The sequence below is a fragment of the Mirounga leonina genome, unplaced genomic scaffold (assembly GCF_011800145.1).
Source record: "Mirounga leonina isolate KUSES-001 unplaced genomic scaffold, KU_Mleo_1.0 Mir_91, whole genome shotgun sequence".
NCBI lineage: Eukaryota > Metazoa > Chordata > Mammalia > Carnivora > Phocidae > Mirounga > Mirounga leonina.
This window is the reverse complement of record NW_023270839.1, coordinates 40,456,052-40,469,263: the sequence shown is the minus strand read 5'-3', so window position 1 is coordinate 40,469,263 and position 13,212 is coordinate 40,456,052. Positions and strand designations below refer to the sequence as shown.

Genomic DNA, 13,212 nt, shown 5'->3' with positions numbered 1-13,212 from the left:
CTATTACTCCATTTCCGTTCCAATAGAGAAAAGCTCCCTGAAGGCTTGTTATGTGGAATCAGGAGAGACGTAGGTTGGGGGACAGGAAAGGGTAAGACGGCAGTTGGGCAAGCTCCAAGGAGGCAGATTTCAGCTCAGTGAAGCAAAAAGCTTTCTAGTGATCAGAGCTGTTCATAAACGGAAGGGGCTTCACTGATTCATTCATTTGTAGATTCAGCAGATGTGTATCAAGCTTCTGCTCCGTGCCAGTACTATGCTGGGCCCTGAGGACTCGCTTTCAGAAGCTCCTGGGCCAGTGCTGAAGACCCGTCAACAAGCCAGACAGGGACCTGTGACCTGTGCTTTGATGAAGAAGGGCAGGTGCTAGGGGAGCACATATCGGGAGCACCTCATCTATCAAGGGTGGCTAGGGTTGACTTCCTAAAGTAGGCACCATTGAAGGTGAGACCTGAGAGATGAGTTAGCCAGGCAAAGAGGAGGGCGAGGAGTGGCTCCAGGAAGGAATACAGCACGTGCAAAGGCCCAGAGGTTGGAGAGAGCCTTTCTCACTTGAGGGTGTGGATGCAATTGAATGAGTTTGGGACAGAGTGAGTGCATTCCCTGCTTGTAGAGGCATGTCTGTCGAAGTTTGGCACGGGATGTGGGGGAGGGGCTCCAAGCTCTGGATGAGGTGGTAGAAGTGGGGACTCTAATGACCTGGCCCCTTCTGCTCCGAGACGCTGTGGTTCTGGGTGTCTGCTGAGGTCCCTGAGTTCAGCATATTCGGGCATCCTGTGTGGGCTGCCTCCTCTAAAACCAATCATGATAGTAAGAGCTGAGACTTATGGGGCTCTTGCTAAAAGCTGCTCTGTCAACTGCTCAGTTATTTCAGCTAGCGCCCCTGCCCCCCATCACCCTTTATTTAGGTAGTGCTGTTGGTCCAGTTTCACAGATAAAGAACCCAAGGCTTTGCGATGTTAGGTCATTTCACTTGACTCAGGACCACACAGCTCGTTCAGTGGAAGAACCAGGACTTGACCCCAAGTCTGTCCATCCTGAATTCAGCCCATGTGCTTAATCACATCCTTCTGCCTGGGGTCTCTCTGTCATCCATCTGCCCAGCTTCCCAGTGCCCCCTCCTTTGGGCCTCTGTCATGTGTGGTCATGAGAAGGGGCCAGCTCCTTCAGGAAAGGCAAGTTGCAAGACAGAACCAGGGGACTGGTTTTTAAATCAAAGCATTAAAAAAAAAATACTCGACAAGTTTCATGTTTTTCTTTCCTTGTAGGTGATGAGGATCAATGTCCCAAAGAAAAAAAATCAATCAGTCAGAATGTGTCTTTCTAGAGAAAGCCTGGCATCTGTCAAATGGGAAAGAAAAGACCCAGAAAAAGATTTTTTTGGGTTGTGTGCTGGGGGTTGCTGACTCAGGCCGTATGCTCCAACATCATTAACAAGTTGAAAAGCTGTTGCTCCTTGCAGGAATGCGGCATTGGTGGTTTGAACAGCTCAGCCAGGAAAATCCTTTACAAAGCGAGGAGGGCTGAGCCTACCAGGAGCACCCAGTGGCAGCTCTGGGGCCCGCAGGATGGATCAAGGGAATTGACTGCAACACTGGGGCTTTTGTCAGGCCCAGTAGTTAGACATGATTGCTCTATGTGGAAACCCTCAAGGGATAGCCTGACAAGTTGGCAATTTTAATTGATAAACCATTATTAATAGTTAAGCCATGTTGAGGCAAGCCATGAGAGGCAGGCTAATACTTTTGGGTGATTGGTAGAGATACAAAAAAGATGCCTAGGGGAGTCTGCGATCTCATATGGCGTTTGATGATTGATGGACCCCAGGGCTCCAGGCTAGAAGGGGGAGGCCCAAACCCCAGACTGAAATCCTTCTTGTTGGGTTTGGCTGAACAGTTCTTGTCTGTTAGCCAGAGAATCACTGGAATTTTTCTAAAGAGCGTTTCATGCCACCATGAGATGATCTGGAACTTCTTGGCATTGCCCTGGCCTCTTAGCTGAGTTACGTATTCCATCCCAACCAGACTTGTGTGGCCTACCTTAGAGACAGGTAGGGCTCAGCATGAAGGGAAAGGAGAGAGATCCTTTGTAGATTCAGATACATATTCATTCAACATTTATTTTTTGAGCACCTCCCATGGGCCAGGCACCATGCTAGGTGAGGAACATAAGGATGAACAACAGAGGCCCATTCTTTGCCTTCGTGGAGTTTATGGGAGATAGATAAGTGGCATAGAGTAGTCCATTCTGTGCCTTATGGGGCAAACCAGATGCTTAGGAGCAGGGAGGGAACCAACACAGCCTGGAGGTGGGGGGTTGGGCAGTGCAGTCAGGGAAAGCTTCCTGTAGGAAGTGGCATCCAAGTTAATGTGATGGGTAAGCAGAAGTGGTAAGAGAGCTGGAGAGCTGGGTTGCAGATGGAGTTCCAGGCTCTGTGAAGGCCCAGGGTAGGGGGAGTTGAGGCTCATTCACAGCCAGAAGTTCCATGTGCCAAACAGAAGAGTTCCCTGTTCCCTGTTCCCTGGGCTGGGCAGGTGAGAGGTGGGAAGGAGGAAGGTAAGGGAAGTTTCCTTCTAGCCGAAAACCCTCAGACGCAAAATTTCATGGTCTGTGGGACAGCCGATACAGTACCTGGCACATGGTAGGTGCTCTATAAATGCATTAGGAATGAAGGTCAAGTCAAGCATCCCCTTCCCTGTGAAGCCTTTCCCCTGTCTGCCAACATACAGAATTGCCTCCCTTCTGTTGGTGCCCACCCGGTACTCTGAACTGGCTGTGATTTCAGCCCCAGAGACCTTTCATTTTTTAACAATTTTTTTAGGATTGATTTATTTATTTTGTGGGGGGGAGAGGGAGAGTTACAAGCAGGCTCTGCACTGAGCACAGAGCCCAATGCAAGGCTCCATCTCACGACCCTGAGATCATGACCTGAGCCAAAACCATGAGTCAGAGGCTCAACCGACTGCACTGCCCCAGCGCCCCAGCACCAGAGACCTTTCAGTGTCCTTGCTTGCTGACCCACTTGCTTGCCTACCCGCCCCCCCAACACTCAGCCATCCACCTCCCTGCTTGCCCATGCACTCAGCTGCTGGCTACCTCTCCCAGCATCACCCTGTGAAAGCAGGGACTGTGGCCTACTCGCTGATGGTATTCCCAGCACCTAGCACAGTGTCTGGCACAGAGTAGGTGCTTAATAAATGCTTCTGGAGCCAGTGACTGCTCAAAGGGAGGGGGATGGAATAGAGGACCTTGAAAAAAAAAAAATAGCTCGGTCCCTATGTGCCAGGCAGTGTTCTAAGCAGTTTACTTGTATTGACGGTTTAACTTTGCAACCAAATTATAAGGTAGAGGACCATTGTCCCCATTTTAAAGTTGAGAAAACGGAGGCCCAGAGAACGAAAGTAACTTGCTTGAGGTCCCAATTAGGAAGTGGCCGAACTAGGACTTGAATCCAGACAGCCTGGCTCCCAAGTCCATTCCCTGCTCTCCTCCCAGTCTTGGCCCCTGTGGGAATCCGAGTGCAGTCCTTCTGTGCACAACTCTCCGAGAGGGCACCCTGCCTCCCAAGGGGTCAAGAGGAGGAATATTCTGTGCGGAGGAGTCCCATGGGCCAGACAAGGCCTGCATTTCTGCATTTTGGACTCCTCTGCATAATCCCTGCCCAGGGGGCCCAGCACACAGCACATACTGGCTAAACACTTGTCAAGTGGGTGCATGTGTGGGTGGGTATTTGCATGAATGGGCAGAGGGGGCACAGGAATAGGGAGGATACCTGGCAGCAGGTAGCCCACCCCCACCCAAGTTCACATTCCCCCCTGGAAGCATGACCAACAGTCCTTTAGGAGAGAAAGGGCCTGGCAGCCAGACTGTGGCCTCCTTTTGTTCCAGGCTTCTCTTCTCTGGAATTACAATTATAATTCACCAATGAGCTGAGCCTGAACCGTGGATCCTCCTTGCCTGTCCCCAGTGTCCATGCTTCCAGGCTTCCCAGTGCTGCATCCCCCCTCCCTGCCTCGGTGAACAAGAAAGTCTCTTCAGGTCTCACATAGGCCTTTCTCTCATCCTTTGAGCTGGAAATGAACCTAAGAATGCTTTGGGCACATGGTATCCCAGCTCCCCTAGGCAGTCCTAGGAAAAGGACTATTAATTACAATAGCATAAAGAACAAAAACAACCAGCAGCACTTATAACTGACTTCTGGCTGTAGGTGCTTTGCATGAATCAACTCTTTTATTCTTTGCAATAACTGTCTAAGCCCACAGCCATTTTATAGATGGGGAAACTGAGGACAAGTCGTGTTGCTTATGGACATGCAGCTAATAAGTAGCAGTACAGGGATCCGGGCTTTTAGCTGTCCAAGAATAAAATTCAGCAAAGGCACCACCAAATTAAGATGAGTGGCCATGGGCCAGCTTGGCAGATTGGGTGGGAGCAGCAAACCCTTGGTTACCTGTCCAAGTCCCGTGTGAGCCTTCCTGGTGCCCATCCCCCCCCACCCCCTCTCCCTCGCCAGAGGGGAGAAGGGGGACCTGGAGGCCTATAAGCTCCAGACAAGAAGAGCTCCTGGCTCCCAATGTCCTTCCATCTTACCAGCCCTGCAGGTGAAATGCTTCCTTTCTTTTGTTCTGATTGACTATGTCTTAGAGCCAGATGTGACCACAGCAATTCAAAGCCAGCTCTAGATGTGCTGAGAGGGAGGGCCAGGTGTTTTGACTCTTCCTGGCCATGCAGGGAACTCGGGGCTGGTAGTTATAAAGGAACGAGTAATACACATCTGATGAATTGTATGGTGACTTCCCGACGTGGGCTCCTGTACCAGCCCCCTGCCACATGCCACGTGACCTTGGGTGTGGCAGAATCACTCACGCTAAGTGTGTCACTCTGGAATTGGCACTTGGGCCTACTTGGATGTAGGTCGTTTTATTTCCAAGCAGAATCAGATGAAAGCCCGATCTGTGGTTCCTGCCAAGAATGCTAATGGAGGACTGATCAATGTACCTGGGGGCACCAGGGACACTGGGTTGGGGGGAAGCTCCAGAAGCCATGTGCTGCAGAATTCTGGGAGGCCACCGCCTCCTTTCCCTGGCTCCCTGCTTCTTTCGTCCTAGCTGGGGATCAGCCTGGTTGGCCGGGGAACATGGAAGTTGTCTTTATTTATCTTGACCTTTTCATGTAAGTAATTTTTATAGTTCCATTAACTAGTCAGACCATTTCAAAACCGCCAGGCAAAATATATTACCACGAACGCCTCAGGGATTTATGGGTCGTCTTGGGTGGAATGCTAATAGGAGTGAGAATTGATTCAGAGGGCTCACCATGACCGAGGGATGGCGGACGGGGTGCCTTGGTCGAGGAGGGCCAGTGTTGTCTCGGCGGTCTGTTTGCAGAGGAGACCTCAAGTCTGACCTAGACCTCTTTGCTTGATGCCAAGATGCCTGTGCTGGGTCTTGGGCTGCTTATCGGGGCTCATTCCCGGCCCAGGACTGATGCTCCAGCCTTGCATCAGTATCTCAGGATACATTTGTTCCATGGCATGCTCTGTGCCTGCGTCTGTGGAATGGATTCTTCTCAAACTTGGTATAAATCAGTAAGCCCAGAAGCCAGTGGCTGCTACAGTGGAGCCCTAGACTCCCAGAGCTGGAAGGAACATTTGGATCATGTCCTTCAACCCCTTCATTTCACCGACAGAGAAACTGAGACCCAGAGGAGGGAGGGGACTTGGCAAATCCGTGACCTATCTGGTGCTGGAACTTACTTCTCTCAACTGGGGGTCCAGGTGGTGGTGGAGCATGTGGGGAAGAGCCTGTTAGCATCACAAAGATGTGGGCTCAAGCCTTGGCTCGGCTGCTGGGTCTGTTAGGGTCCTGGTGAGAAACAGATGGTGTGTTCACCGAGGAGAGTTTAATAGAATGATTACAGGCACCCTCCACTTATCAAAAGTTCGCCTTATGCCATTTTGCTTTAACAAAAAAGACTTTTACGTTAGTACCTGGTTTTGCTAACAGAAAGAAATCCAAAGAGGATTTTTACTTTTATGAAAAAAGGTGAAAGTGAAAATAGTGCTCAGCGTTGGTTTTGCAGCAAGTGGTTATGAAGTCAGCACGCACCCGGAGGAGTCAGAGTGGTGCCCCAAGCTCCTTCCCCGGGAACTACATTTAGCATCTCAGCAGCAAGCCTGCATAGCTCTGAATTGTGTCTGAGCATCTGTGCTTTATCTCAATTTCATTTTGTGCATCTGTTAGCGAGAGGTGGCATAAGGTATCAGAAAAGCCTAAGAGGTGATTTTTTGGGTCAGAATTTTTTCCTATAAGTTAATGGTAATCGCCTTTTCGCTTTATGCCATTGTGGTCACAAAGTGTTCCTAGGAACGCTCTACTTTCAGATGGGGGGAGGGATCTGTATTTATAAAGGCATAGGAAGGGATAAGGAAACCAATAGGAAATGGTAGTGCATTTAGGGCTAGCAACCGAGGAGGCCCATTCCACACTTGGGCTGCAAGAAGCTCCCCGCCCCGCAGCCTGCCCCCTGACCTTGAGCTGTAGGGGAGAAGACCACCACCACTGCCAACCCCTTGCCCTCCCATCTCCCGCTGGTATTTCCCATTGGCCAAACCCATCCAGAAGCCAGAGGGTAAGGAAGCCCATTAATGCAGTCCATGGAGGTCTGCTTCTCGGGGCACAGAAGGGCAGAGAATGATCCAGAGGGGCAGATGGCAACTCTACATTCTTGCGGCGGGGGGTGGGGGGGGTGGGGGGGGGAGATTGGTTCTCAGTCTGTTTATACAGGAAGCTCAAATACACTGTATATCTGTGTAGGTACTGAATGTATATCTGTGGTATCAAAATTTCATGAGAGAGAGTGATTAAGAAAAAAAAATGTCTAAAGTGGTTCCCAGAGGAGAAGGGGTTGATTGTGAAAACAAGGTTGAGAAATACTGATTTTGCACAGCAGCTCTGGGAATTTACACAAGTTATGTAGGCCTCCCTGCGGTTGATTCCCAACTGTAAATGGGATAGTAATCATGCCAGCCTCAAGGATGAAGGGGGGGGGGGGGGGGCAATGGGAATTCAGTGCCCAGCAAAGAGAAAGGACTCATCACTTGGCTTTTTCCCACCACCGTGACTGGTGTCTACCTGAGCAAGACCACCAGCTGCCACAGGAGAGGGTCACTAAATCCTCCATAGTCTTCGTCCCCAGCCCCGGGGAGACAGAAAGACTCAAATAAAGGGCCAGCTGAGTGTCTGTGGCTGCTGAAGTTTATGCGTCCCAGCTTGACGGCCCCTCGTGGCTTGCAGTGGATGCGGAGTACTGCTTTAGAAAGGAGGCTGGGCATCAATGGGTGTTTCACCATCGGATCATACCTGGGTGTGAGTAAGTGATAGAAGAATAGAAGGGGAGAAAGGACCTTTAAAGTCCCATAGTCTGATTTCCCACCAGACCAGGAACCCTCTAGAGCAGAAGGGCTCCCTCCCCTCATAAAATATTAGAGAGTAAATATTTTAGGTTTTGCTGACCATCCATCCCCGTGGCCACGGCTCCACTCTGTCCTCGTCATGCGAAATCAGCCCTGGTAATAAGTACATGAATGGGCATGGCTCTGCTCCAGCAGACCTTTATTCACAGAAAAGGCAGCTGGTGGGATTTGGCCCAAGAGCCAGTTTGCCTGCCGACCCCTCCCCTCGGGCATTTGTAGGTTCTCTGTGCTTGGCTTGAGTGTTCCCAGCGATAGGTTGCTCCCTCCCTATGGAAACAGCCCTCTGAACTGCTGAACCCATTCAGGTGTTAGGAAGTCTTGCCTTGGGTTGGGAGGCAATCTGCCCCCTAGGACCGAATGGCTCCCACTGTCCAGCTGGTTGTGATCTGCCTCCCGTCCAATACTTCCTTCTCTGGGCTAGACAGCTCCCCCACAAGTCCCAGCCTCCTTGACCCTCACGGGTCACATGTCCACACCCTCTACATCCCGAGCCTTTTCTCCTGGCTTGTAAATGTCCCTTGGAAAGGACAGACACTCAGAAGAGTCACCACCAGCCACACATGGAGTATCTGTAAGGTATGGCCCATGGGGAGATCCGGGGATATTTAAGGCTCTGGATTTAGTCTCAAGGAGCTCACATTCTAGCTGGGGAGACCAAATGAACCCGAGCTAAAGGGGGAAGTGGCAGGAGGCCAAGTGTGCTATATACCATCAACTGGGCCCCCTCCCACACATACAGTGTGTCATGGGATGCAGTGGAAGGAGAGGGCTCTGGGCCAGTCAGGGGGAGCCTCATGTACATAAGGGGCCTCTGGTGGGAATATATTTTACCTCCATAGATGTGCACACTGGGTGGCTGAAGCCATCCTAGGTTCTTGGTGGAACTGGGTGATGGAGGCTACCCCTGGCCTTGGTGACTCAGGTGACCCAGGGCCAGGGAGCCTAGTGGAAGCATTCTGAGCTTCCATCTGCTGCAAGGTGACATGGTGGAGCCAGAGTGGCCCTGGAAGTATCTAGGGGTGTCTGCAGTAGAAGGAGCTTTAAGGGTGATGTGTTACAGTGCCGAAGAGAGGAAGCCACCTGCCTGGGGTCCTATGGCAGGTCGCATGGAGCCCGAACTCCCACTCAGGTCTCCTTGCCTCCTAATCCAGTGCCATTTCCAGAGGAATGGAGGACAGAGACCAGGGTCCCATGATGTCAAGAGTACAGGTTTACTAGGCCATAGAGGGGGGGCTCCTGGGGGGGCCAGGAAGTGGGACTAGGGCAATGGCAGTGATGCAGGCATTTCCTGGAGGGGGTAGGGCTGGGCAGGATGGTAGCTCTTGATGATTCTTAGCTGAATGGGACTTTGCAGATCTCATCTGGTCTGGTCTCGATTTATAGGTGAAGTTGCAGGGCCTGGAGAGGAAAGTGGGATGCTTGACACCTTTGAGATGGATGCGGGTGGTCGCCAACCCAGATCTCCTCCCACCTGTAGCTGGGCTTGTTCTGAAACCCCACAGCGCCGTTGCTCAAGATCCCCAGCCACCCCGGTCCCCCATGGCCAGAAACCGCCTGAGCCAATGCACAGGGCCCCGAGATTTGGTGACTTCTCTGTGACTGAGCTCTGAAGCCGAGCTCGGGGGAGATAGCCAGGCCCTCCCTGCATGTGCTCTGGGGCACAGATGACTCTCTCCTTGGGACCCACCAACACTGAGACAGCTGCTTTGTTTCAGGCAGCATGAGAGCTTAAAAAGGGTGAGTAGGAAGTGGCCTCTGTCCTCCCAAACTCCAGAGATTCACAAAGGAGAGACAGGTGCTGATGTTGCTAACTCCGTCAAGGTGTACTGGGATGGCCTGTGACAGAAGTGGAGACAGCATGTGTTGGAAGTTCCGAGGCCTGGCACATAGTAGGTGTTCAGAAAATGGTAATGTACAGGAAGCAGTGATACGTGGTAGCAGCCGTCAGCTGGCTTAGACATCAAGTCCAGACCGCATGGGGCACGCATGTGTATGTGTGTATGAGTATGTGTGTGCATGTAAATAATCAGGGCAGCTCATGCTTACTGAGTACGTATTGTATGCTAGGCACTGGCCTTAGCATTTTTTTTTTTTTTAAAGATTTTATTTATTTATTTGACAGAGAGAGAGCACAAGTAGGCAGAGAGGCAGGCAGAGGGAGAGGGAGAAGCAGACTCCCCACTGAGCAGGGAGCCCGACGCGGGGCTCGATCCCAGGACCCCGGGATCATGACCTGAGCCGAAGGCAGCCGCTTAACCAACTGAGCCACCCAGGCGCCCCGGCCTTAGCATTTTACATGTATTTCATTAAATCTTTGCAACAACACATGAGTTAAGTACTATTATTGTCCCCATTTTACAGATGAAGACACTGAGGCACAAGAGGTTAGATAATTTGCTTATTGTCCTGTAATTGTCATCGACACATACGGAATTTAGACTCAGGTTATCACATTGTCTCCCACCCTGGCCTCCCCCGCAGGGCTGGAGACGGGGCCACCCTCCAGCATACCATCCCCGACCAGGGTTTATCTGCAGATCCCTACAGACCTCCCCCTGTATCCATGTGTGTAGGGCCTCAGTGAAGGAGAGAGGGAGACAGCTAGTGTGCGGAGGCCCTCGCCTCAAGTCCGAGAATACCCTACTAAATAACAATAGCAAGACTCACACAGTACTTAAGACCCCAGGCACTGCTCTGGGTGCTTTGTCAACTCCTATAATCCTCACACACAGCCTGAGGCCCGTCCTGTCACTGTCCCCCCACTGAACAGATGGGGACTGACATGGAGATGGTGTGAATTTGCCCGAGGTCTAGAGCTACTAAGTGGCATCTCTGGGTCCAGACCCGGCTTTCTGGTGTAGTCTTTGCTGTGCTACTTCTCACTGAAGATACCTCCGGCACCCGGATGCTGGGAGCAGGACTGGGGCAGGAGGGTAGGTGGTGGGAAGCTGAGAGAGCAGAGGTTCAAGTTGCTCAGTGGGGCGGGGAGAAGGGAGGTGGCTGGCCCTCAGTCACACTGCGGGCATGTCCCCAACAGCAGTTGGGGGGACAGCAGTGGGAAGCGGGGCTCAACGAAATGCCCCTGTTGGGAATTACAGGAGCCGGAGAAAAGGGAGGCCAGGGTGGCAGAACCCTAATTCAGCCCTTCCTGGGGGGTCGGCTGGCATGGGGGGCTGGGGTCAGAAAGAACTCAGGGGACCCGTACACCCCAGCCCTCTGCAGAGGGGCTGCCCACCTCTGGGCTAGTGCAGGGTCTGGGGTAGGAGTCAGGAACCCCAGCCCCAGGGAGGAGCTTGGGTCTCCCCTCCATTCCTCCTCAGGAGACTTTCCTCACGGCACCTGCATCCTATCCCCTCCCCACCAGGTCCATAAGCACATGGTGGCCCAGTTGCCACATCTGGCCATCTGAGCCTCAGATATTTGCTATCAATATTTCATGCTTCAAACAACACCGTCTAAGCAACACCTATGAAATATGAATGGATTGAGGTTTTGACAAGCAAAGCACCCAGGCATAATCCCAGGGTGATGAGGAGGGGAGGGGGATAACGAGGTCTGGACGGACCACGGGGACAGCAACAACGTCCCTGGAGCCAGGCCCAGGTTTTGTGGGATGGCTCATCTCCGCACATCAGGTCACTGGGAGCCAGCATGCTGGATACAGGGCTGAGCTGGGGGGAGGTGCTCGACAGATTGTCCTAGGGGATCCCTGGGGTTTGGGGCAGAGACCAAGGGAAAAGGTGGTGTGGAGCTTGCCCAGAGCACCCGAAGGCCCTGCCCTTCCAGCTAGGGAGAGGGCGCAGGAGATAGGCCTGTGGTCAGGTCCCTAGGGTGAGAAGGGCCAGGGAGAGGCGATGGTTGGCAGGGTACTTCATCCTTCCTCCCTTGAGCTGTTCTGCGCCCCCTGCCCGGCCCCCCTGCAGGGCGCCCAGTGAGTTGGAGCAGCTTCTCTGGCCTCTGCCTTCAGCTCTCACCCTCCTGGGGGTCACCCACTCGCTGTCCTTCTGGGCTGGCTCCCCTAGCCATCGGGGCGGGGAAGGCATCCAGGTGGGTGAGAGCTGAAGGTCCGCGGTCTTGGGCACCTCTTCCCTCCCTTTACCTTCAGGAAGCTCATCCCCAAGCTCCTTCCCTCCAGGCCAGGAGACCACACTCTGTCCACGAGCTCACAAACACTTGGGCCTCCGTTTCTCCGTGCATAAAATGAAGGGGTTGGACGTGATTTTCTCTGAGGTCTCTTCCAGCCCTGATAGTTGGCAGGTTCATTGTTCACTGTCTGCTCTCACTGGCCCCCAGCAGAGCCCCCGGGGATCAAGGTGTGCTGTGAGAAAGCAGCGGAGGTGTCTTGAGCTAATCTGACAAGCTGATGGGAGGGACCCAGCAGTAAACCATGCGGGGACCTCAGCCTATGGGGATGCAGATGGGGGAAAGAAGCAGCTGAGGCCAGGGCTTGGAGCTGGCTGGGCTGAGGTGCTGGCCTCTGACGGGGAGCCTGGGGATGGACATCTCGTGTCCGGTGTGTTCTGGGCACACTCACCTGTTTGAGTTTGTTTAGAACATCCAGCAGAGCAGAAAGAGCCGGGGAAGCAGGCATGGTCAGACGAGGTCTTGCCAGCAGCTGGGTGAGCAGCTCACTGCGGCTCTAAGTGGAGCTGGTCGCCGGAGCCAGGGGCCAACCCAGTTCCCCAGCGAGAACTGGGTTAGCTGGTGGGCCCCCTGCCACTCCCCGAAGCTCCGGGGCGGTGGAAAACTTCACAGACCAGAACCTTCCCTGACAGCCACCTGTCCAAATGCGAAGGACATGGGTGCTGGGGCCCTCCCCTGATATACCACAGCGAGGCCTGGAGAGGGCAGGCTGACTGCAGACCACTGACCAGTCAGTCGGGCATCTGACATGGCTCTTCTGGGTGCCTTTGCATGGGGGCTTGGGCAAAGCCAAGGCAATGGCTTCACCATCAGCATCACACCGACCATAAAATGGACTTTGTTGTCTAACCTGACCGTGGCCTCTAGGTGGGTGTTCAGACCAGGCAGTGGACGTGGGAGTAGAGTGGGTGTTTGGAGGTCAGTGGTTGTCCGTCAGGACTCAGGACTGGGGGCCGCCTGTGGCCCCCCACCCAGGCCAGTTCCAGGCGGAGAGAAGGTCTCTCATTGCTTGTCAGAAAAAAGCCCTTCATCTAGATCCTGTCTAAGAAATTGACAGGGTCGATGGTAGTTGCTGATTTCCCGAGCTTACAAAATTGGCCTGGGTGGCAAAATGGGGGTTTTCTCTAATCCTTCACTGATGGATTAGATGGTGGGGCAGATCTCTCAGGGGTAGAGGACGACCTTGAGAACGTGTAGATGTCAAAGGAAGAGAGAAATAATCCCCCTTCCTCAAACTGCTGCCAGTAAGCCTTCTCGGAGCTGGGGGAAGTAGATGGAAACTTTGCCACGGTTGCCTCCCGGCTCAGGAGGCTATAGCGTTTGACTGCGTGATAAGAAATTGCCAGGCGCTTTCTAATTACAATTATCATCATCGTAGATGTCTCTCTTAATTACTTTCTTATAATTAGCTGTTGCTTTTTCCTCAGCATTTGTGTACTTTGCAGATTTGCTGACATTTGAGAGCCCCAAAATAGGGGCATTTGGGGAGGAGAGCGGAAAGGTGGGGGAAACGGGAGAGGAACCTGTTCTTTGCAGGCAACCTGATAAATTTCGGGGCCTTTGTAGAAAGAAACCGGGAAAAGCAAAAGATGGACATG

At 52.7% G+C, this 13,212-nt stretch overlaps 1 protein-coding gene across 1 annotated transcript in view; it reads left to right on the top strand.

The window, feature by feature from the left end:
- Window positions 1-13,212, top strand: part of MEGF11 (multiple EGF like domains 11) — a 250,988-nt gene that overhangs the window by 61,679 nt on the left and 176,097 nt on the right. The window lies entirely within an intron of this gene.